We start from the raw sequence: 24,908 nt of genomic DNA, 5'->3' as shown, positions 1-24,908 counted from the left end.
TATTTTCATAGTATCAATCTGTCATCGTTAACTGTACTAAAGGAACTTATCCAAACGTCAGTGTAACTTAAGATCTGGACACATTGATCATTAAGAAATATTGAAATAGCAAATCTAAACAAAAGAACGAAACATGTAGTTTAAATACACCTTTGGCGAAATGAAAACAAAACAATCAGCGTTGTGATTCACCAGCAAAAATGAAAAGAATATGGACGTATGATATAAAATTACAGGGTCCCGATCCACAAAGCGTTCGTAGCGCTACGATATTCATAATACTATGATAAACTACAGAGTTACGACAGCTCGTAACGTTACGAACGCTTTGTGGATCGGGCCCCTGTATCGGAATACAAATCGTAACGCACCCATATTGTCAGGATATGTATGGTATCGCGGCTCAGTTGTCCGAGGCGCCGCTAGGGAGTGGGGTGGCCTAGTGTTTAAGCGTTAATTCGTTGCGTCGAAGATCCGTGTTCGATTCCCCACAATGTGTGAAACCCATTTCTGGTGTCTCCCGCATTGATATTACTAGAACATTGCTAAAGCCCAGCCCAGCCCACCCACCCCACACCCCTCTCCAATAAAAAAATGAAGGGGTGACAACCATTATTGGCATGAATATATTATTTTCCAGGAACAACCGTTAAAATAGAGTCAAGATAGCTTATCGCAATCATTACAGTTATGGCGATACCATGCACAAGTCTGTAATCGACTTTTAGCAGAGCTTTCTTATGGATGCGGAACGCGTCGAGTTTGTTTATGAGTACATTTTTTAAATATTACAGATATATTTCTTCAAGTGACGGAAAACAACACCCTGTGCCATGAATGCCGAGGACGTAAATGCCGTTGATGTTTGACGTCACCAATGAAGTAGTCCCGCCCCACAGATAAGAGCCCATGTCTCGGGTGACAGAGTGGAGAAGCGCTCCTTGTCATACTATCACCGTGTTGCCCCCAGGCATGAAGTCGCTACCTAATCATTGACATCGTCAGAGGGGGTCTGACTCCTCCGGGTTCGTGTGACCGATGCAATGAAATCCCCTTTTACTCGCACAATACAACCCGTTCACGTCAAGGAGTTTGGGTTAGTGCAATGTCAAACTATTGTTGCCGGCTCATAAACGAGTCAAGTTTGGAGGAATGGTTTTACAAACATACACACTATGGAATCCAGCGAATTGAAATCCCCTGGTACGTTTCAGACGAAGAAAGAGAAAACATTTGTTATCGGTACAAAATAAGGACCTTTAGTTTACACAGGATGTCATCATAGATTCGATGCAAATTGTGTGATGCAAAGGTGATTAGTATTGCCGAAGAAAATACTCTCCACCGTTGATGTTTCGAAAGTCATTATTAATAACATTTCTACAATATTTAATGAATTTAACTAAATCATAGTATAGTCAGTTTAACTAGGTTCGTTAATGTAAATTCCTTTATTCGATTGAGAATTTTGAGTTACTTAGGATTATGAAAAGCTTAGATGACTATCTATGTTCGACTTTGTGTTTAGTGAGTGAGGTAGTTGTTGAGTGAGTGAGTGAGTTTGCAAGCGTGGTTTCACAGCTTGATGATAAATAAAGGTAACAGTCATAATGGCCATAATATTGTTGACGCTCATCACGCCCATAGTGAAAAGATGTAACAATTGAGTGACTGAGTGCGTGTGTCTGTGCGTACGTGCGCGTGTGTCTGTGCTGAGATTCCTCTCATGTAGGGAGGATAACTCGACATGATGCAGGTATTTGACATTTCTCGAAAACCATGAGCATTGAAAAGTCGACCTGGGACTCCAACACAGACTCGATGCTTCTCGTCATTTTCCACAGCGGCGTGAGGCGCTTTAGAAGGGTAGGTCAATAGGGATTGACTCGGACGGTATACAGTGTGCATTTAGAGAGGCCACTGAACGACTCTGATCTGCTATTCCTACCAAGCATGTATGGCAATGCATTAAACGATATAATTTCATCCCAATGTTTTTAAATATTTTTACTTAACGCCGGACTCGGCAATATTGCCGCTATATGGCGGCATTCTGCCAATAATCGAGTCTGGACCAGACAATCCAGTGACCAACATCATGAACATTCATGTACGCAATTGGGATACGATGACATATGTCAACCAAGTCAGCGAGCCTGACTACCCGATCCTGTTAGTCATCTCTTACAACAAGCATGGGTTTCTGAAGACCAATTCTAACCCAGACCCCCAACGTATTTTGACATAGGAGCACATTCGACATTATTGTATTGTGAATTATCTACGTTACAGGATATTAAAAGGGGATATTAGAAGGTATACGTGCAGAACGGAACACGCAATCGGATAAACAATCAATTTTCAAGTGGGTTTATCTCTAAGCAGGGAAATGTGACTCAAATGTCATGTGAAGGTCGAAACAAATCGTTGTTTAATGATTGTGCGCAAATGTGATTCTCATTGCGAGAAACAAAGGGTAGGTCATGTTCTTTTTAACACTGTGGGTAACACTTCACTTAGCTGCATGAACAACCCTCGATGACGGGCTTCCACCTGTTACAGATACGGAGCGTTTGGTGTTCCAGGTAGAACGATCTCAAGATTTGGGGGACACAGGGAGCCCCACAGGGAGCCCCACAGGGATACCGGGTCCGTGGTGAACTCTACTTAGAGGAGACGTGACAGCTAGCGTTGTAACGATAGGGCAATATATATAACACTGTACCCCGATACTGACTGACTGACTGAGTATGGTTTTACGCCGTTTTTAGCAATATTCCAGCAATATCACGGCGAGGGACACCAGAAATGGGCTTCACACATTTATATACCCCCCCATAAGAGGTTCTCAATAGAATACATATGTAAATATAGGTGAATGTGTGTGTGTGTGTGTGTGTGTGTGTGTGCGTGCGTGCGCGCGTGCATGTATACTGGACAAAATAAGTTAGGGATATTAGTATTTTCATGACAGATATTTTATCAGTGTGTCAATGAATAAATAGATCATTATTCATAATTTCATAATTTTCATTTATCCCTAACTACTTTTGTCCAGTATATGTGGATATAAAGTATAGCAACACCATATAGTTTTCATAGTATCAATCTGTCATCATTAACTGTACTAAAGGAACTTATCCAAACGTCAGTGTAACCTACTATCTGGACACATTGATCCTTAAGAAATATTGAAATAGCAAATCTAAACAAAAGAACGAAACATGTAGTTTAAATACACCTTTGGCGAAATGAAAACAAAACAATCAGCGTTGTGATTCACCAGCAAAAATGAAAAGAATATGGACGTATGATATAAAATTACAGGGTCCCGATCCACAAAGCGTTCGTAGCGCTACGATATTCATAATACTATGATAAACTATAGAGTTACGACAGCTCGTAACGTTACGAACGCTTTGTGGATCGGGCCCCTGTATCGGAATACGAATCGTAACGCACCCATATTGTCAGGATATGTATGGTATCGCGGCTCAGTTGTCCGAGGCGCCGCTAGGGAGTGGGGTGGCCTAGTGTTTAAGCGTTAATTCGTTGCGTCGAAGATCCGTGTTCGATTCCCCACAATGTGTGAAACCCATTTCTGGTGTCTCCCGCATTGATATTACTAGAACATTGCTAAAAGCGGTATCTTTTGCCCCTTGTAGGGTTTTTAAACAATATATGTTTAAACGTACACCTGTTAATCCATGAATAACTTCAGGGGAAATTTAAAACGTCAATTCAAAAGAACTAGCAGTCTTCCGACAGATTCCATTTAGCGCCAAGGGCAAATTAGGCCATAAATACTATTGAAAGAGGCCACTGAAAATAGGTGATGACACCAGGTGTTATCGAAGAGCAAGATGTGCTCAATGGCAGTACTCTCCATTCAACACAATTTGCATGAAATTCTTTTATTGCTTGTAGTCTGTCATGCGACGGCGTCATGTAAACGTCATGCGACCGTCATGCATGCGACGGCGTCATGTAAACGTCTTGCGACGACGTCATGTAAACGTCATGCGACCGTCATGCATGCGACGGCGTTATGTAAACGTCATGCGGTGGTGCCATGGAAACGTCATGCATGCGACAGCGTCATGTAAACGCCATGAGACGGCGTCATGGAAACGTCATGCATGCGACGGCGTCGTGTAAACGTCTTGCGACGGCCTCATGAAACAAATGTCAGTAAAGAGATCGACGTATCAGAATATTGTTGATAAAGAGACAGTATGATAGCCTAGTGGTCACCGCGTTCGCTCGTCACGACAAAGTTCGAGGTTTGGTTTGCTGAACAATTGCTAAAGGCAGCGTAGACCAAACCACAGTCATTAATATCAATATCAGGATGAGGGTAAATAGGTTGTAACCTTTACACCGTTCTTCGCTTCTTATCTGCCTGTGCATATTGTGTCGATGACGTGGCTTGGTCTGCTGAACATATACCTTACGTAATGACTATACGTCGTGAATGAAATCAATTACTGACACAGTCGGCGTCGCCATTAGTACATGTTTAACTCCAGCGTGCTGCGCCCAGGTGTCTAATTAACAATTTCTCAAATTTTGACCCACTTAGGTGTGACACGTGAAGTGGGACTACTTCGTAATCAGATACAGAAATCAGACGTGCACAAATGTGCATTTAATGTACACTGTATATATTACGGTGCCAATTTGGACCGATACGATGCAAATGCGACCCCGAGCAATATCAATAACTGCGTGACTGATCAATTATAATCTTATTACCTAATTGTAAAATTTATTGCTGCTACCATCCTGAAATATTCCTACTGTGAAGAGAAACACCATGAGGAATTCAGATCAACGATAATGGATGATGTCTATGGACTTCGTTGCTAAATATGTAAAATATGGTCCCCTCCGATGTCTGCCCACTTCTGCAAGAGATTCTTAAATGCCGGTTCCTGGAAACCTCACTGATGGCTTTTGGCTCCTGCTGCTGGTGTAAAAAGTCAACAGAAGTAGCGTCATCAGGTTTTGAGCAATGCCAGTCAGGCAGGTCGTTCTTCATATTTTGTAAAGGTGGAAACCAGATTGTGGTAGATCGGGTGCACGCGGACAATGTTCATAAATTTAAAATAATATATATTTTTAACATTTAATAATATTTTGAATACATTAAGCAACTGTTATAACGAACTCAAAGGACCACTTAATAGCGTTAGTTCGTTTCAACCTTTGTTCGATATACGTATTTCCACTAAAACAGAAATAAATTTGCAGGGACGTTCATAATAGGCGGGCTCGTTATAGAAGTAGTTACTTAAATAAAGTGCCTTCATTACATAGTTGAGAAATGTTTTACACCCTGTCGTTCCACCGTATCTACACTCTTCACCACTGAATTGATACTTCTCAGTCGAGGTGGTAAAGTATATTTTGTTCAGCATTACCACTAATCAATAACCAATGCCTGTCATCCTCCGAAAGGTAAAAGGTCCACAATGGCGATGAACATTATATGAACATACCTCTGAAAATCAGTGATGACACCAGGCAATCGATGGCTATGTATTTCCTGCTCTGTCGGTACTGTCCATCACTCACTCAACTCTCATATAAACATAAGCAGTAGTCTTCTAACGCTGCACAGCAGTACCGCTGCCAAGTGACAGCATCCTGTGAACAAACCCGACAATCAAGTGATGAAGGAAGAGGGGGGTAGTTATTAGTCCTCGGCCCAAATATGTGTTCTGTTGTTGACTCAGCAATATTGATAAATGATCCCGAGCTTCTAGTGAGACTCTAGGACATCATACAACTACGATACTAGACAATGACAATTATTATTATTATTATTAATGACCAGTACCGATGATCTACCGTATGCCACAGTTATCTATTGCACCCATGGTGACACATTCTCTTCCCACAGAGGTTACTTATCATATCTTCCTACGAACCTCTGTTCTAATACGACCCTTTCATGGTGCGAGTGGTCAGGATTCGTGATTGGTTGCAATCAGATTTAGTTGTGCAATCAGCAGCGTTGTTTCAAAAGTGATCATTCGCAAGGTCTCGGTAATTTCCGTATGCTTCGGGAAAACTAGAATCTCTTCCCCTGCGCGATCCGCAAACGTTATTTCTAGACAGAACTCAGTCATGTAATAGCGGATCAATGGCGTCTCCATCGCCCTCGTTGACAACGGACAAGCTAGCCATTAAATGTCTTGTGTGTCACATCAACACAAGTCTCCGGCAGAGGAGGAATATTTGTGGCCCTACATTTGCTTGCATTAGTCAAGTTGGATCTAAGATGTCGATGTAATTGTGTTGCCATTTTTGGCCGCTAGGGGATTTTACGAGAACCGGGAAATATGGCCGTATTAGAACAGAGGTTCGTAGGAAGATATGACAAGTAACCTCTGTGGGAAGAGAATGATGGTGACAAAGACACAAGTGTCCTGGTTGAACAACACACTTTTAATGCTATCTACGAGGTTAGCCTTAGGTATTTCTTTGGTGGAAAAGACTTTAGTTGTTTCTACAGTTCTGTCTGTTGTTTAGCCTCTGGCTGATAGTGATGAACCCAAGACACATCTTCGTTCGAAACCTCAGCTTGGTTCTATTCAAAATGAATCCTCACGGAGATGATGACACTGAAGCATTGGAGTCAGCATCCACAGAACCAGTGTGATGATACTTAGATGTATCACCAGTGTGATGATACTTAGATGTATCACCAGTGTGATGATACTTAGATGTATCACCAGTGTGATGATACTTAGATGTATCACCAGTGTGATGATACTTAGATGTATCACCAGTGTGACGATACTTAGATGTCACCATGACACCAGTGTGACGATACTTAGATGTATCACCAGTGTGACGATACTTAGATGTATCACCAGTGTGACGATACTTAGATGTATCACCAGTGTGACGATACTTAGATGTATCACCAGTGTGACGATACTTAGATGTATCACCAGTGTGACGATACTTATATGTATCACCAGTGTGATGATACTTAGATGTATCACCAGTGTGATGTCCCCTTCGTCCCTCAGAGTGTTCTCAACTCTCTCATGAGTGATGCCTACTGTTTCAGCAATCTGACATTGTGGTCGATCATCCATCATGTCATTTATTTGTCACCATTCCCAGAGGTGGCAACAGCTTCCTGATATTGGAACATATCTGAGTTTCTCCCTTCCCTGTCTGCATCTAAAGAACGGCAATGGAAGGAGCATCATCCCCTAAAGTTGACAGGATGTTTTCGTTGGTCCTTTAATTTTGAAAACCAATTTCCCTTCGAGGATTTACACATTATTCACACCGTATATATGTACGTTCATACTCAAGCGCAAAAAGGAATTCGGGATGATTATGGTCAAAGTTTTCAAAATGTTTTACTTTATGAAACATGAGCTTTATCATGGTTCTAAAGTACTGTCGGAAATAGAACAAAACCTGTGTTTTTCGTATTTATAACTACAACTTATGTAGTTAATATATGAAAGTGTGAAATATCTGTTAAACTAAGTTCGGCCTAACTACAGTCTCAGTGGTAGGGAGATAGGAAACGTAGAAAAGGGACTTTACTGAGGAGAGATTAGTGCAGAAATGAGCAGTGTGGTCCAAATCGACTTGTTTGGAACAGACCATGGCTTTCAAATTAGTGTGCGATGATATTGTATTACAAAGGACACTTTTTAAATGTCCATTTGGTAATTAAACTTAGCTTCATTATAAACGATAGCTGACATAAAAAATAATAACTTTAACACTGAAACTATTAAGGACGTAGCTGCCATGGAGTCTCACTATCACTATAAAAAGAAACAGGTAGAAGGGTCGTCTCAAAAGCAAAACCAGGGCGGCGTCGCAGACGGTGGTTGAGGTCGGGCTGGGGGAATATCAGAGATATCAGCTAAGATAAAATAATCCTTCAGGAGAATTAAACTGGGAAAAAACGGCATGTCATAACAATTTACAAATAATATCCAATCCTGTCGATCTTCCGGTGGTCATGCCACCAATATATTTTGAGACATTTCATACGATGGCTGATATAAACTTTTCTATGGGTATCTTAAACATACACTTTATGAAAGGAAGACACGTAAGATGTTAAACTTATTCAACATATTCAACACACATAAAAAAGCATAAACTATCTTTGAGATGACCCCTTGTGCCTGTAGGCAGCACATGCATTTCATGCCAGGTGAGTCGACGGTCCGTCGTCATACCTGGCTGAGCGACCTAATTGCCATCTATAGTCTGATCTATTGTTTTCAGCAGCCATTCGTATTTTTTCTAAGTTTTGCCCGATTTTACGAGTAAACATGCTTTTCTGGATATTGTATTACGCATCCCACTGAACGCCCAGTTAGGCCAATGTGGATTATTTCGACATCTGCTATTTGCAATTGTGTAAATTTTAGGGATACAGAGTGACAGCCTAAAAACAATTTTTTTCTATTTCCGACAGTACTTTAGTCTGTATCTTTAAGATTGTGCTGAAGTTTAGCTCTCCCATGTTTCACCCAATACTTCACAATGTCATGCCTATTTAGTGGGTCTTATAGTCGTTGTAAAGGGAATAATTTATCAATGGATTCTACTGTCATAAAATGATCATATTTTAATTAATTGTTCAAATTTTGAAACTTGATCTGAACGGTTTGGGGGTACAATAATTTTGCTAAAAGTTGTTTAAACTGGGATACACTTGTCAGGGCCTACACCTGGAAATTGTTTCGTCAAATCCAATTTTCAAGTGAACACTTTCTTAGAACAGTTTCTAAACGAATGCTGTTTATACCATGGTGGAACGAAACCAGTGAATCTAGATGTTATGGGCATATTATAATAGCTAGTAAACACAAGGATATATTAAAACATTTTATGTTAACTAGAAATTATCTGTCCAACGAATAAAACTAAGAAATGTGTTAGTTTGGAGATTTTTAAAAATTTATTTCAGTCGAGAACTACAGTGGAGATTCATCTTGATTACGTTGTCAAAGAATAATGAGACAAACGATTAAAGAACAGATATGAAAACTAAATAATCCCATACAATATTACTTAAGATAACATCGCCGTGAATTGTGATAAAAATTATATAACATAACGTTATTCTTAACGTAACTTTTAAAATAGCTCTAAGTTCTCCTTAACGGCACATATATTCATTTACACAAATCTTTTCCTTCTAAATGTTGCCCAGTTTCCCCTCAATACCCCACACACGTACCTCCTGTTATTACACACATAAATTCTACTTGTCGACAACAATGATTGTTTGATGCACGAGGGGGGAATTAGCCCCCTGTTTATTTCGTGTCTATCACGTGTTAATTTCAACAAGCTGCACCTGTTGCTCTCGGCATGCAACATGCTCTGACATTTTATAAGGGCTGCTACTTAGATTGACATATTTCCCAGCTAAGGATTATTCCCACAACAAATATAGCGGGGAAACATCTTTGAGAACAACAGGGGATTTAAGGTTCTTTTGAAACGGTACAGACCAACCACGAGGAGCGTCAGGGGGTAGTGCAGATTTGAAACTCACTCATCAACAACTTGTAAGGACTGATGTTACGCCACTGCTGCAGGACACATATTGGATATATTGTTTGTCAGTTCAGTTTCGACAACCGTAAGGCCCAAATATAAATAGCTACCAAACTGGGTGCAAAAGAAGTGTACACTTGAAAGTTGGAACTGACAATAAAAAGCTACAAAATCACCCCCAAATCAATGAAAACACACACACACACACACACACACACCCACACACACACACACACAACACAAAAAAAAAAGACAAGAAAAAAAGAAGCAAAACAAAACAAACAAAACAACAAAAAAGCACACAGCAAAAACCCCGTCCAACAACAGACAACATATCCCCACCCACACCAAAGCAAAATACCCAACAACAACAACAACAACCCAACAAATGTCGCTAGGCTGAAAACGGACAATGAAAAAAGGTCCAATATACAACTTTTGTGTCCAATAAGTAAACTTGAATAACCATTTCTAGCTTGTTTCATTTAAACCAACATCAATCATGGTTATGGCAGTTAGCATCGTAGGATTATCAGTGTTCAGAGATCCGGCTAGTGTCGGATGGGCCCAACGATGCACACATGGTTAAAGTGCATGGCCTAGTGGTTAAAGCATTCGCTCGTCAAGCCGAAGAACGGGTTCGATTCCCCACTTGGGTACAATGCAGGAGGCCCATTTCTGATGTCCCCTGTAGTGACAGTGCTGGAATATTACTAAAAGCGGCGTAAAGCTCAACTCACTCCTGCATCAGCAAACCGACGACTTGATGAAATATGTACATGTAACGGGAGCACAGGACAACTGTTTCAGCAGCTGCAGTTCCCTGGCACCAGCAGCTGCGCAATCCTACTTGTTCAAGCTGGGTCATATTATCAAAGTCACCTATTACAGACTGTTTTGAAACGCATAAGTGGCTAATACTTAAATTAATACAGTTACTATGTGCATATGTGTAACAACGAGGCCCGTAATATAATTATTTGTTATTTCACGCCGCACTCAAATATGTTCCAGCTATTTGGCAGCGGTCTGTGAATAATCGAGTCTAACCCAGACAATCCGGTGATCGACAGCATGAGCATCCTAAGCAATTGGGATACAATGACATGTGTCAACCAAGTCAGCAAGCCTGGCCACCATATTCCGTTAGTCGCCTCTTACGACAAGCATGGGTTACTGAAGACCAATTATAACTCGGATCTTAATTTTAATAAACAATATACCTTATTTCAATTTGATGATGCAGTACAAATAAGTAAAATATACAAACTAAAACTAAGATCTAAAACGAGTTTCATAATGTATTACAATTAGAATCTTTATTAAAATGTTTGTCATGCTGATGCAGCGTATATATATGAAAGGTACTGGAAAACAACAGCTTCGTTTTTATTTCCTAGAATGCCGAGGACGTAAATGCCGTTGATGTTTGACGTCACACATGAAGTAGTCCCGCCCCCACAGATAAGAGCTAACGTCGGGGGTGACAGAGTGGAGAAGAGCTCCTTGTCATAGTATCTCCGTGTTGCCTACAGGCATGAAGTCCCTCCCTAATCATTGACATCGTCAGTGGGGGTCTGACTCCTCTGGGTTCGTGTGACCGATGCAATGAAATCCCCTTTTACTCGCACAATACAACCCCCTCGGAACATTGTTCATTCTATAAGCGTATTCAGGTTTTGTTGTTGATGGAAACTGAACACATTTTAAAAACAATAAGGAGCACAGAAGAAGCACTGATGCTGTGGAACATGCAGAGATGTTTCCAACCTGAAGATGATTCCACATGTCGAGTCAATCGCAGGCAAACTGTAGCGCAAATAATAGGGTTGTGCAACAGAGAGAAAAATGACCAGAATGGTCAACCATGAATGACAACCAGAATGGACATTTTTCTCTCTGTTGCACAACCAGAATGGTCATTTTTCTCTTTGTTGCACAACCAGAATGGTCAAGCATGAATGACAACCAGAATGGCCATTTTTCTCCCTGTTGCACTACCCTATTTGTGCTACAGTTTACCTGTGAGTCAATACACGTGCACATCATCGGGTGAGGTAGCCTTGTGGTTCATGCGACGCCGACGTCCCGCATTCAGCTCTCGAAACGTGTACATGAAGCCCATAAAGCGACGATATATACTACCCATCAAAAGTTTAGACTCACTAGTGTAAATGTAGCCCCTTATTCCAGTCAACTGTTCTAAACTAGATTTTGCATAATATTCCATTTTTTTTCAAGGTATTGTTTACACATGAACTGATGTATTGTAAAACAAATTCGTAACGTTGTAAAGATTATTGTTATGAGTTCAGAAAATGATGAAAATCAGTGAAATTTGGCGAATTCTTAACACAACTGTAAAGCAAAACGCAGCTTTTCACATGCACGATATTTGCAGATGCTTTTCAGCAATTTGATGCATGATCCTCGTGAAATTCATCTGCATAACGTTTGCAGTTGGTTCCCCCAAGTCAGTTGACAAATCCATTTTCGATGAAACCGTAACCATATGCATAACATATAGTGAGTGCTTTCAGAGATGGGTAGTATATATTGATGGAATATTGCTTGAACCCAACTCACTCACTTTACATTTATAATCTGACCTCCATACCAAATCCCCGATAGGATATCAAAAGGGTGGTGCCTCACAATGTTTTACAACCAATCAGATTACCACACACGCTTATGTCTGGTAATGTCATATAACTGCCAGTGCTTTCTGTGTGCATGTGTACTTCACGTACTATTACCTGCTTTTGACAATGAATCTAAAGGTTTAAAAACTATAACGGTCATTTACATTCCCACACAAATCACCCTATAGTTGTATCTTCGACACGTTGGTGTCCATTCTTTACAGCAGTAACAATGATTTCTGGCCATAATGTATGTTTTTGGAAAATGTCAATTCAATTTCTATTTTGAACTATTTTTTCTGCTGGTTGTGCTAATACACATGTGGTGCGGTCCGGTTCACGCCATCTTTTAGTCCCTCTTTCGGTTCAAGCAACTTGTCCGTAATTTACCTGTTCACTGGAGAAAATGGCGTTCCCATCATCAGTGGGTACTTAAGTGAGCTGCGGGATACATCATACTCGGGCTCATTAGTAATTAAGCTTCATTGCTACTTCGTCGTTGGTCGTAATTACCACCAATGTATAACTACTGGCAGTGAGGCGTTTTCAGTTTCCGCTGATTCAGCAATCCTTCCGATCATAGAAAACCTGATTCTCATTTCGTTTTAGATTTGACACTTGAACACTGTACGTGTTTTCGTATCAACATTTGTATTTCTTATTATAGAAAGGATTTTGTCATTTTTATCTATGCACGAAGAACTTAATTAAGCACTCCCTGTATTTTTGCAATGATAAGTTTTCAACACGTGCACATAAAATTTCTCGTAGTGACCACGATGGAAAAACATGAGTTTTTCTGACCCATGTGATCCTTTGACTCATAAAAAACGACAAAATGATTGTTGATTTTATGATGACAATTGCTAGTTTTAATAAAACCACTCTGGTTTTCATGAAAAACTATGTCTGTACAAGTTATTTTGCGTGTCTTACACGATTCAAGGTTAATACCGAATGCAACCTCCATGTGATTGTATGACAGCCAGCACTCTCCTTCTCATACCCCCCGTCAGCCTCCTGATCCTCTGACAGGGCACTCTACGTCATTCCTCGTGTAAAGGTCCTGTACAGGAGGATGTCACACGACGACCAATCATGTCCCAGATATGCTCCAAAGGGTTAAAATGGTGCTCATCCAATCGTGAGATATGTCGAGGGTGCTTAGCTGCTAGTAAAGTCTTTGTGTATACCATAAAATGTTGATATTCTTTCCCAAGGCCATGCTAAAGATGACCTAAAGGGCGTGGCTCTCTTTTTGTGGGTCAGTTTCCGAGGGTAGTTTCCCTGATACCCCATAATTGATGTGTTCAGGAAACATCTATTGGCATGTTGTTACAAATACAATCATTTTGTGATGTATAAAATATCTTTGAGAAATTGAATCATTGTGTTGAAAGCCAGGCAGCCAACATGACGATAGGATCGGTACTTGTCTAATCAAGGACCAGCCATTCATAAGATCTATTTTTATTCCGATGATTATTTGGTGCTTTGGGATGGCCTAGTGCAAACCTTCTTTCGTCTCTACGAAGAGAATGGTTCGATTCCTACGTGGGTACCACGTGTGAAGTCCTTTACCGATGTGGCCCTCCGTGATAATGTTGCAATATTGCTAATTGTAGAGTGACACCAAGCTCAGACACTCACTCGTTCCATGTCACTCACTCACACTGTCACTCCTTAATAATGTCTATAAACATCTAGAGACACCTAAGTCATACATCAGGATCCTCTTCGTTGACTTTTCATCTGCGTTCAACACCATCCAGACACATATCATGATACAGAAACTGTTAGACATGGGCGTTAACTCATACCTCATCAAGTGGATCGAAAACTTTCTTGTGGACAGACAGCAGCACGTGAAAGTTAACGGGGTTGTATCGAGTAAACGGACCACCAACACTGGTGCACCACAAGGCTGTGTAATATCTCCTGTTCTTTTCACCCTCTACACTAATGATTGTGCAAGCTCGAAATTCAACCTGTTCAACTGTAAAGTTCGCAGATGATGCAGCAATTGTCGGCAAACTGAACGACACTGATTCTAAAGAACTGTTTAAAGAGGACATTAATCATTTCACGACTTGGTGTGCAGAAAACCACTAACTCTTAAATGACACAAAAACAGAGAAACTGATAATTGACTTTTGGAGTAAGCCCACAGATATGCTTCCAGTGATAATCAACGGTGAATGTGTTGAGACAGTGTCGGAGTATAAGTATCTGGGAACCTTCATTGACTCTAGGCTGAACTGGAACTCTAACACTGAAGCCCTATACAAAAAGTGTCAACAACGTCTTCATCTCATGTGTAAACTGAGATCTTTTAATGTTAACCCATCTGTGATGTCATCTTTGTATGCAGCATTTATTCAGAGTATTTTAACACTTTCCTTTCACTGTTGGTACGGGTCTCTCTCAGTTCATCTCAAATCCAAAATAGACAAAATTGTTAACACTGCAAGTAAAATTGCTGGAGTCAGATTTGAATGTTTATCATCAATACATGAGCGGCAAATCGTGAATCAAGCTGTCAAAATTATATCTGACCCTACTCATTACTTAAATTCGGAATACAACCTCCTCCCTTCAGGCCGCTGCTACAAATTTCCAATTGTGAAAACTAAGAGAGCCCGTACATCCTTTATTCCAAGTACCATATCTCTCTTAAACAAATGTGAAGATACCTAAATCAATGAATTTATGTAAATATGTTTTGTATCTCTCTGATGTGTCAGTAGCTCTGCTGATGTAACACAAATTCCTGAAAACGCATTAAAGTATTATTCTATTCTATTCTTCTACGATTCCATGATGATTCTGAGATATATTTTTTTGTCAACCTGATCCTGAGATGTATGCATGTATATATATGTGTGCGTGCGTGCGTGAGTTTGTGTATGTGTGTGTTGGGGGTAGTTGTGGTGGTGGGTGGGGGCGGATATGTGGAGTGAGGTGGTGGGGGCACCAGAAATGGGCTTCACACATTGTACCCATGTGGGTAATCGAACCCGGGTCTTCGGCGTGACGAGCAAACGCTTTAACCACTGGACTACCCCATCGCCCAGGCTAGGCTGAATATTGTAAATACATAAAACCTGTTTTCGTGAATATGTATTAAATATGTATGGGGATGGACAATACATATGATATTATTGCCACATTTTCGTCGAAGATTTAGGCGGATTCAGGTATCTCCCTTGTCCTACATTTTAATTAAATGAAACTCTCGTAAAAATGAAATGTGCAGCCCCTTTTCTCAAGCGTGGGCGGTAAGCATTCAAAATAGATTTTCGGCTTTCAGTTGATACAATTGGAAGCTATACCTTCCTACCTTCCTGAAGTCTCCAGGAATCTCATAACGGTACGTTCTTCATCCTCTCGCTATATTCAGAAAATTTCATTAGAATAATTGTTTCGCCATTTTCTGCTACAGAAAAAGATTCTTAATGTTTATAGTTACTTGTAATTAATTAATTGTAATAATTATTATCGTTTACTCTATAACTTCAGTTACATTTGTAACAGTTTTTTAAAGTGGATAATTCCGACATCAAATGCACCGATAGTTATTTATCAGGCGATAATGACCGCACTTTCAGGAGTAACAATTAACCTGGAGTTATTACTTATGTATGTTACAAGGTGGATTGAGTTCGTTTCGTTTATGGTCAGTGTTTGCCCTTAACCCTGGAAATTTGCATAGGCCCTATAGTTTAGCTACAATATAAGTAATTTCCCAGCAAACAATGTGACAACTAAAACAGAGTTTAATTTAGTGACTGACTAGTCTTCATTTACAACGTTAACAAAATAATAAAGAAACTATTTATAGTACATCTTTGAACACGCGTCAAACCATACAAGCACGGAACGTGTTGCTAACCAAACCAATTCCGAGGAGGCCATTGCGGCAAAACTACCTGATTTGATGCTCCACAAATTCTTTACCTCTTTTCATTTAAATTGACATTTAAAATTTCAGATACGTCAAATATTTCATGTCCTCTCAGCAGAGATTTATTGTGATAAATAAAGGATTTTGCTTTGTTTACATAAATATGATGAAGTGTTTCTACTTTCGCTTATGTTGTGAAAGGGAATTTCACATTTGGAGTGTTACTTTCTTTTTGTGGATTTCAGGGGTGGTACCCGGATACCTCATTTCCTAGGTACTCTGCCTCAGACGCTGTAAATGCCAACAACGCCATTATCAGCTTGTAAGTTTGTGTTTGGCAGCCATGTTTGTTCCTATCTGTGTGTGTGTACGTCAGTGTTCTCCGTCTCGAGTGTTGCTGCAACATGCAAGCCTCACGTTATCCTAATCTGTTACAGACAACCCCGTGATGAAACCTCCAAACCTCCAGGGAATTCGTTGTATTACCCATATTCCCGTCTCGTGTAAAGGGGCGGTGGGGTAGCCTAGTGGTTAAGGCGTTCGCTCGTCACGCCGAAGAGCCGGGTTCGATTCCCCACATGGGTACAATGTGTTAAGCCCATCTCTGGTGTCCCCCGCCGTGATATTGCTGGAATATTGCTAAAAGCGGCGTAAAACCAAACTCACTCACTCACTCACTCTCGTGTAAACGTCACCATTGTAAAATTGGATTAGTGTTTGCACTTTTAGCAGCATTCGAGCAATCTACCAGCGGGGCACAACAGAGTGAGTGAGTTTAGTTTTACGCCGCTTTTAGCGATATTCCTGCATTATCACGGCTGGGTCACCAGAAATTGGCTTCACACATTATCGAACCCGGGTTCGTAACGAGTGCTTTAACCTCTAGGCTACCCCACCACCCCTGCAGGAAAGATGTGTGAATCGGTGGGCCCATCCGACACTAGCCGGATCTCTGAACACTGACATGACGAGCGAACGCTTTAACCACTAGGCTACCCCACCGCCCCTGGGCACAACAGAATTGGGCTTGAAATATCGAACCAAAAGGGTACAACCCGGAACTGCGGCTTGACGAGATAACGATTTCACCACCTGGTTCCACTACTATTCCGCACTGACAAAGTTAACATTGTTCAGATGTATCTATGGCTGGTCAGTTTGTGATCTACATTGTCGTTTTTCGGGTTTTAACGGATCATAGTATTTTTGTAAAGCCACTTTCTGAAGTACTTTTTGAAACCCTTCTATTCTAGTATTCTTATCTTGTGATAAAACACAACCTGATGTTGAAGGAAGGCCTGAATTGTAGACCGATTTGCACGCAGGGCAACATGCACCTAAAATAATATATTGCTCTAATAGGGCCCGTAAGTAGGTCACGGCACTTCGCGAGACCTTAGTATTTCCGGTCACAAACAACGTTTCATACCGATCTAACCATCCCCAAATTAGCCACCTATTACGAATGTCAACAGCAAAGCATGATTGTGCATTTGGTCCGGTCCAGTAAAGTCTTATTTGGCGGTCGCGTAATTTGAAACCTGAACTGGTCCTTGAATATACGCTTGTCACCGGAAGTTCGGAAGTAAGCTGGGCCCCGTCTCGCTTATCGCAAGTTGGCGCGCGCAAAGGGAGCCGGGAACCAGCTTAGTACCGGAAGTAGCGCCACGCGAGACTTACAGGCCCTGTGGGCGGATACTGGCACACAATACTAGCTGTCACAGTAGGTTTCCTGATCCTGCTCCGCGATCATTCAATGAATTGTTTCCATTGTTTTAGCAAATTACGTAGCTACATGATGGTCGCCCATATATAGATGAAGCTGGAGCTGGTAGGTTAACAATTAACCTGTGTATTAACAAATAAATTGTATTGCAATATATTGCGATTCAGGTACTCGTATTGCGATATATTGGGAGTTTATAAGTGTTTGACCGTAGGTGACACTAATTGTCCATGTCGATCCTATTTTCTACATTATAAGGGGCGGTGGGGTAGCCTAGTGGTTAAAGCGTTGGCTCGTTACGCCGAAAACCCGGGTTCGAATCCCCACATGGGTACAATGTGTGAAGCCAATTTCTTGTGTCCCCCGCCGTGATGTTGCTGGAATATTGCTAAAAGCGGCGTAAAACCAAACTCAGTCAGTCAGTCTACATTATAAGTCCCTAAAGATATATAGTAATATGGTTCTGAAAACAGCAATCTCTAACTTAGGTTGCATAGTCAGGAATTCCAGTTTCTTGTTTACACGGTTTATAGTATTACAGTATACCGTTTGTCATTGAATAACGAAGGAAAACATTTGTTGTCAATGGAACTCTGTGTAGATATTAATTTAAACCATAAAGATAATCACAAAATCATCATATATGTTCTTTACCCAATATACCGGCTCTCAGAAAAAAATATTGCAGTACGTATTTGAAAAGGGTATTGTGATATATCGATATACCGGTAAAACCGTGCAGTCCTATGCTGCATATCCCCACCGACCGATCGTCATTTGACCAAAATGCAAAAGCCTGTTCATCGTGTCCGACTTGACCGGGTTCTAACGTTACGTCATTTGTAATACGGTTTTAATGCCATAAACGATTGAATCAACGTCACAATGAATCTGATCTCAGATATGAGCAGATCCAACCTCTCTTCCATCAAGACAGGCGTGTTTATACATGGCCTTGAACGTCTTGACGGTGCAGCTGTAATGGCGGGTTTTCGATTTGGTGATGATTTCGATAAGGTCTGGATCGACATAACATCTACTGGACGGTTACACTTTGAAATCTAAGCAGACGGCATCATGAGACAAACTAAAGTAAATTACTGACTGACTGACTGAGTTTGGTTTTACGCCGCTTTTAGCAATATTCCAGCAATATCACGGCGGGGGACACCAGAAATGGGCTTCACTCATTGTACCCATGTGGGGAATCGAACCCGGGTCTTCGGCGTGACGAGCCAACGCTTTAACCATTAGGCTACCCCACCGCCCCCTAAAGAAAATTAACTATACACTGCTATTGCAGATTCTTTAAGGATACACACTTGTATTCTTCGTTAGAACTGTCAATTAGCAGCCTGCGTCAGAGGCGCCTAACGGGATCGGGTGGTCAGGATCACTGACTTGATTTAATGCATATCACCGTATCCAAATTGCGTAGATAGATGCTCATTATGCCAATCACTGGATTATCTGATTCAATCACGATTACGATTATTTTCGAAACAAAAATGCAACTGCAAACAACCAAACACAATTTCAGGCTAATTCTCGCAATTCAAGGACAACTGATCGTGGAATAGCGTCGACATACACCAAAAAACTAACATGACCCAAATCTTATCAGCAGGTAGAGTCGGCGGTGTAAAACCATCATATTATGGTGTTGTGAGAATCACAGGATGTTGTGCCAAGTTTGCAGTACGCGTCAATGTTCTGTTTGCCCGATTGGCTAGGTCGGTTTAGTGCTAACACAATCAAAAATGCCTGACATGCAAACTGACATCCAAGACACTTTGCTCGGAAACTTGTCGTTTTCTTCACATTATTCCTTAAACTTTTTTCATGGACGTGTGTGGATGACGTCACAACGATGAGTAAGACGCAATCATCACAGTAATATCTCGGCAATACTGCGTCAGTGTAAACAACGAGGGTGTTGACGGTTGGGATAAGGAAACTAAACCTACTTGGAGTTGAGGGGAACATATGCGTAGCTACCATTCACTCATTTCATATCCATTGAGGACATCTAAAGACAAACATTTATAACAAAGTTTGTAAGATATAAATACAGATACTACTACTAGCCCTACCCTGGCTACTATGCTACTAATATTACAACATGTACTACTATTACTACTACTACTACTACCACTACCACTACCACTACCACCACGGCCACTACTACTACTACTACTACTACTACTACTACTACTACTACTACTACTACACTACTACTACTACTACTACTACTACCACCACTGTTACTGATATTACTACTACTATGCAGATACTGCTACACTACTACTACTACTACTACTACTACTACTACTACTACTACTACTACTACTACTACTACTACTACCTACAACTACTACTACTACTACTACTACTACTACTACTACTACTACTACTACTACTACTACTACAACTACTACTACTACTACTACTACTACTACTACTACTACTACTACTACTACTACTACTACTACTACTACTACTACTACAACTACTACTACTACTACTACAACTACTAGTAGTAGGTGGGCGAACTGGCTAAAGCGCCAGGCTAGTGATCCAGCGAGCTTGAGGTGACGGGATCGAGCCCACCTGTGACCGGGTGTAAAAACCTTGGAGTCAACTTTGTGTGCAGACTATTTCAGTGTTGTCACAACCCCTAGTGTACAGTACACAACCCTGTGCACTTAAAAGAACCCACGAATCTGTTGGTATATGACCAGATGGTGGCCACATGAATACGTGCAAACACCTAGTTGCGGGTACAGCAACGTGCAGTAAAACTTGGACAAAGTACTGTGACTATGTGTCCCAGTCCACCCAGCTGTGAATGGGTACCTCGTAAGGATGGGAATGCCACAGTAACTCGGTGCGCCTAGTGGCTGCAAGAGTTGTATGATCCCCAGGGAGTTGAGATTGACAATACGGTGTGCCGTTGATATTGACATCCAGTGATCGAGGGAAAAGACAAAGCGCCTTTGAGCAGCTGAGCTGGATATCGGCGCTATACAAATGTTAGTATGTATGTATGTACTGCTACTACAACGACAACGACAATTACTACTACTACTACTACTACTACTACTACTACTACTACTACTACTACTACTACTACTACTACTACAACTACTACTACTACTACAGCTCTTCCTCTGCAGCTGATATTCCTGCAACAGCAGATACTGCTACAGCAGATACTACTACTACTACTACTACTACTACCACTACTACTACAACCACAGATTCTGCTACAGCTGCTCTACCATATACTACTACTACCGTCTACTACTCCTACTACAAATTGCTGCAACAGCTGTTACTACTACAGACACTGCTACTACCACAGATTCTGCTACAGCTGCTACTACTACGTCTACTCCTACTACTACTGCAACCAATGACATCAATCTAGATTTTCCACCAAAACTGATTCCACTGGGCATTAAACGAAACAGTGGAGAAAATGATACGAATGGATCACTGAAGATCAGTGATGAAACTTGGTGACCGCAAAAAGGGTAAACATGTCCGGCATTTGAGGCAATACCTGCACTACCAGACAAACACACGCACATAAAACAGTAAGTGATTGTTTCTAGACGACGCACAGCAGTGCTCCTGACCCTCACAAACAAGGGTTCTGTCAATATATATTTCTACTGTTCATGCTCCCACACTCCATATTTGAGAGTGTAAACACTTATATTTGCAACAAAAATATGATTAATATTCTTATTTACTACAATACGAGACATCTCGTGCTATTCATTTATTGTTTCATCGATTCCACTCCACAATATTACTTAAAGGTACACCGTATTCACCATAGCAAGGGGCGGTGGGGTAGCCTAATGGTTAAAGCGTTCGCTTGTCACGCCGAAGACCCAGGTTCGATTCCCCACATAGGTACAATGTGTGAAACCCATTTCTGATGTCCCCCGCCGTGATACTACTGGAATATTGCTATAAGCTGCGTAAAACTAAACTCACTCACTCATCATAGTAATATATCATGCAGTACATATTGATGTTTCTGATTTTCAAGTACAGTCTACTCTGGTTACAGTGGTCTTGGTTATAATACCAAACTGGTTATAACGACCAAGGTTGCCAGAACGGATTACACCCTTTAGATTCCGCCGATACTGGGCCCTTATTCTCGAAACGTTCGTAGCCCTAAGAATTCACAACTCTGATCGTAGCCAATGTGTTGAGAATGGGCTTCAGAAGTTCGTAGGGCTACGAACGTTTCGAGAATAGCTGGTCTGGTTATAACACCACCCGCCAACCCTTGTCATCACAAATGTCTCAGTTCCCTCTAAAAATGCCAATTTCCTTTTGTCAGGTGGTCAACTAACATTCAGTATGTATGTAAAGGTTAGTAGTGATTGAGTTGGGTTTTACGCCGCTTTTAGCAATATTTCAGCAATATTCCAGCAATATCACGGGGGCTAAAAGGTTAGTGAGTTGTTATCATCTCAAACATGACATTAGAAAAAAAACCGGACAGGGTTTTTGATTATGGTATTATTTTATTATTTTGTCCAACATGGAACAAAACGATTCTAATTGTATTAAAACAGTGCCTATTCATTCGAACCCGTGACGATCCGGATTAGAACTGATCTTCAGTAACCCATGCTTGTCGTAAGAGGCGACTAACGGTATCGGCTCGCTGTCTTAGCTGACACATGCCATCGTATCCCAATTTGGTAGATCGACGCTCTTGCTGTTGATCACTGGATTGTCTGGTTCAGACGTATTATTTACAGACCGCCACCATATAGCTGGAATATTGCTGAGTGCGGCGTTAACCAACCAAACAACCAACCAACCAACCAACCAACCCGTTCATTCGCAAGGTATATACAATGTAGAAATATGTCTTTCTGGACGGATTATATATGACTCTAACACTGAAACAATATTTTGAAATGATATATGCCATATATATATGTAGCGATTCAATTACACAATTCTCAATTTTACATGTCAGTGAAAAACGCTGAAAATCCTACTCCTGTTTGATCTTTCCTTATCAGAACAGCCTCACTAGAGCAAACTCCGCCGTTTGTGTGGGTATAAGTAATGGGTGGCATGGCGACAACATGAGCTACGTTAATATTGTCCCAGTAAAAAGTAACTGTGTACAAAAGCGTATTATCTAATTGATTTGCTTTATACTTACGACTTCCCTATCTTGAGATTAACGATCTACAGCGAAAGGTTTTATGAAAAAAAATACCAGACATATTGGTCAAATAAAGAATAATTTATAGCAGTATTGAGCTGACTGACGTCGGGGTCTGTTACGCACAGTCGGGTTACAGGTACGACAACCTCTAATCAACAAGCGGTGTATATGATATCTGTGAAGTACCACAAACATTGCCATATGGAGTAATAAATCAGACATGACAGAAGAAACGAATTGCAACTGTTGATATCAATGGACTTCAAGTGAAATCGATAGCCACCATTTGATCCCACGCACTCACTCACTAACTCACTCACTCGCTGAAATAAAATCTACAAATATGAACACACGCTGTTTTAAATATAGTTATATACGTATGCTAATTTTCATGATATCACCGCTGGTATTTTTCGACGGTTTGATGACGTTTTCAATGACGTCATCATGACGTTATCCCTGTACCGTGTGGCCCTTTTACAGAACAGAGCAGAATTGCCAAGAAGATACAAGCTCTACACAGTTTAAATCGATATACATGTTTGAAGATGAATGTCATAAATCTGATAAATTGTCACAATACAAATAAACACCATGGTACTAAAATAATTTAAAAAGTGAACAAAAATACATAAAAATATAGTTCATGAACATTGATGTCAAGTGTTGGGTGCTTTAGGCCCCCTGAAAGAAAATAAACACAATACATGGAAATAATCTAAGTCATTGTCAAAGAAATATAAACTATTTCAGAGAGGGTGTGAGATTTTGATGTTGTGACAAGTCCATGACAAACCACTTATTCTTTATCTCAAGTGTGAAGTGTCTTCACGAGACTATGAGGTTTTGTACTGAAAGTCCAGATGGCTCAAACCGTTGTTCCTGGCAACTCAACACAAAGGAGAACGGTAACATACCGTATGATACAACGGGACAGTTAACTGATGTATGTGAGTGACTGTCTTTTAGCATTCTTCCAAGATCCTGACCAGGGCCTAGATTTTCGAAGCTCTCTTAGCGCTAAGATAGTCGTAAGTGCCATACATTAACATTAACTTACGACTATCTTAGCACTAAGAGAGCTTCGAAAATTTCGACCCAGGTACACGGTGTGCCCATCCTAGGAATTTAGTCTTCGGTTAATCTGTATCCCATACGCTACCCCACCGCTAGGATGAGAGGAACCGTTGTGATGTAATTATTAGCGTACATGTGTCTTTGTTACTGCAGAATTACATCTGAAGAGTGAGTGAGTGACTGTATATTTTCTTTCAGGGGGCATAATGCACCGAACACTTGCCATTTATGTTCGTGAACTATATTTTATGCATTGTTTTTCACTTTCGATTATTTTAGTACCATGGTGTTAAAATGTATCGTATTTATGACATTCATCTTCAGACATGTACATGTATATCGGTATAAACCGTGTAGGGCTTGTAGCTTCTAGGTCATTCTGTTCTGTTGTAAAAGGGCCACACGATACATGGATAACGTCATGATGACGTCATTGAAAACGTCATCAAACCGTCGAAAAATATCAGCGGTAATATCATGAAAATTAGCATATAAATATAAATATGTTTAAAACAGCTAGTATTCATATTTGTAGATTTCATTTCAGTGAGTGAGTATGGTTTTACGACACTTTTACATATGATTACACTTGACGTGATAATACGCGAAAAGACGTGACGTGATAAGACGTGAACAGATGTGACAGATGTGACGTTACGAGATGAACTAATATGAAACACGATGTGACCGCCTCATTAGTCATGTCGAAAGATCGACTGTCTGAAGAGTGGAATGTTACTTGTTCGGTCCCAATCTGCCTAAACACATTACAAGGTGGAACCACAT

General features: G+C 40.6%; 1 long non-coding RNA gene across 1 annotated transcript; it reads left to right on the top strand.

Annotated features, from left to right (window-relative positions):
• The first annotated feature begins 236 nt into the window (after positions 1–236).
• Positions 237–3,367, top strand: LOC124260554. The gene is made up of 3 exons (XR_006894122.1): positions 237–345; positions 427–429; positions 3,354–3,367. It is a non-coding gene; the product is annotated as an uncharacterized LOC124260554 (long non-coding RNA).
• The last annotated feature ends 21,541 nt before the right edge of the window (positions 3,368–24,908 follow it).

Source organism: Haliotis rubra, unplaced genomic scaffold (genome assembly GCF_003918875.1).
Source record: "Haliotis rubra isolate DU_JTF1 unplaced genomic scaffold, ASM391887v1 Scf77, whole genome shotgun sequence".
NCBI classification, from domain to species: domain Eukaryota; kingdom Metazoa; phylum Mollusca; class Gastropoda; order Lepetellida; family Haliotidae; genus Haliotis; species Haliotis rubra.
The sequence above is the reverse complement of the archived record's forward strand: the minus strand, read 5'-3'. Positions and strand labels throughout refer to the sequence as shown.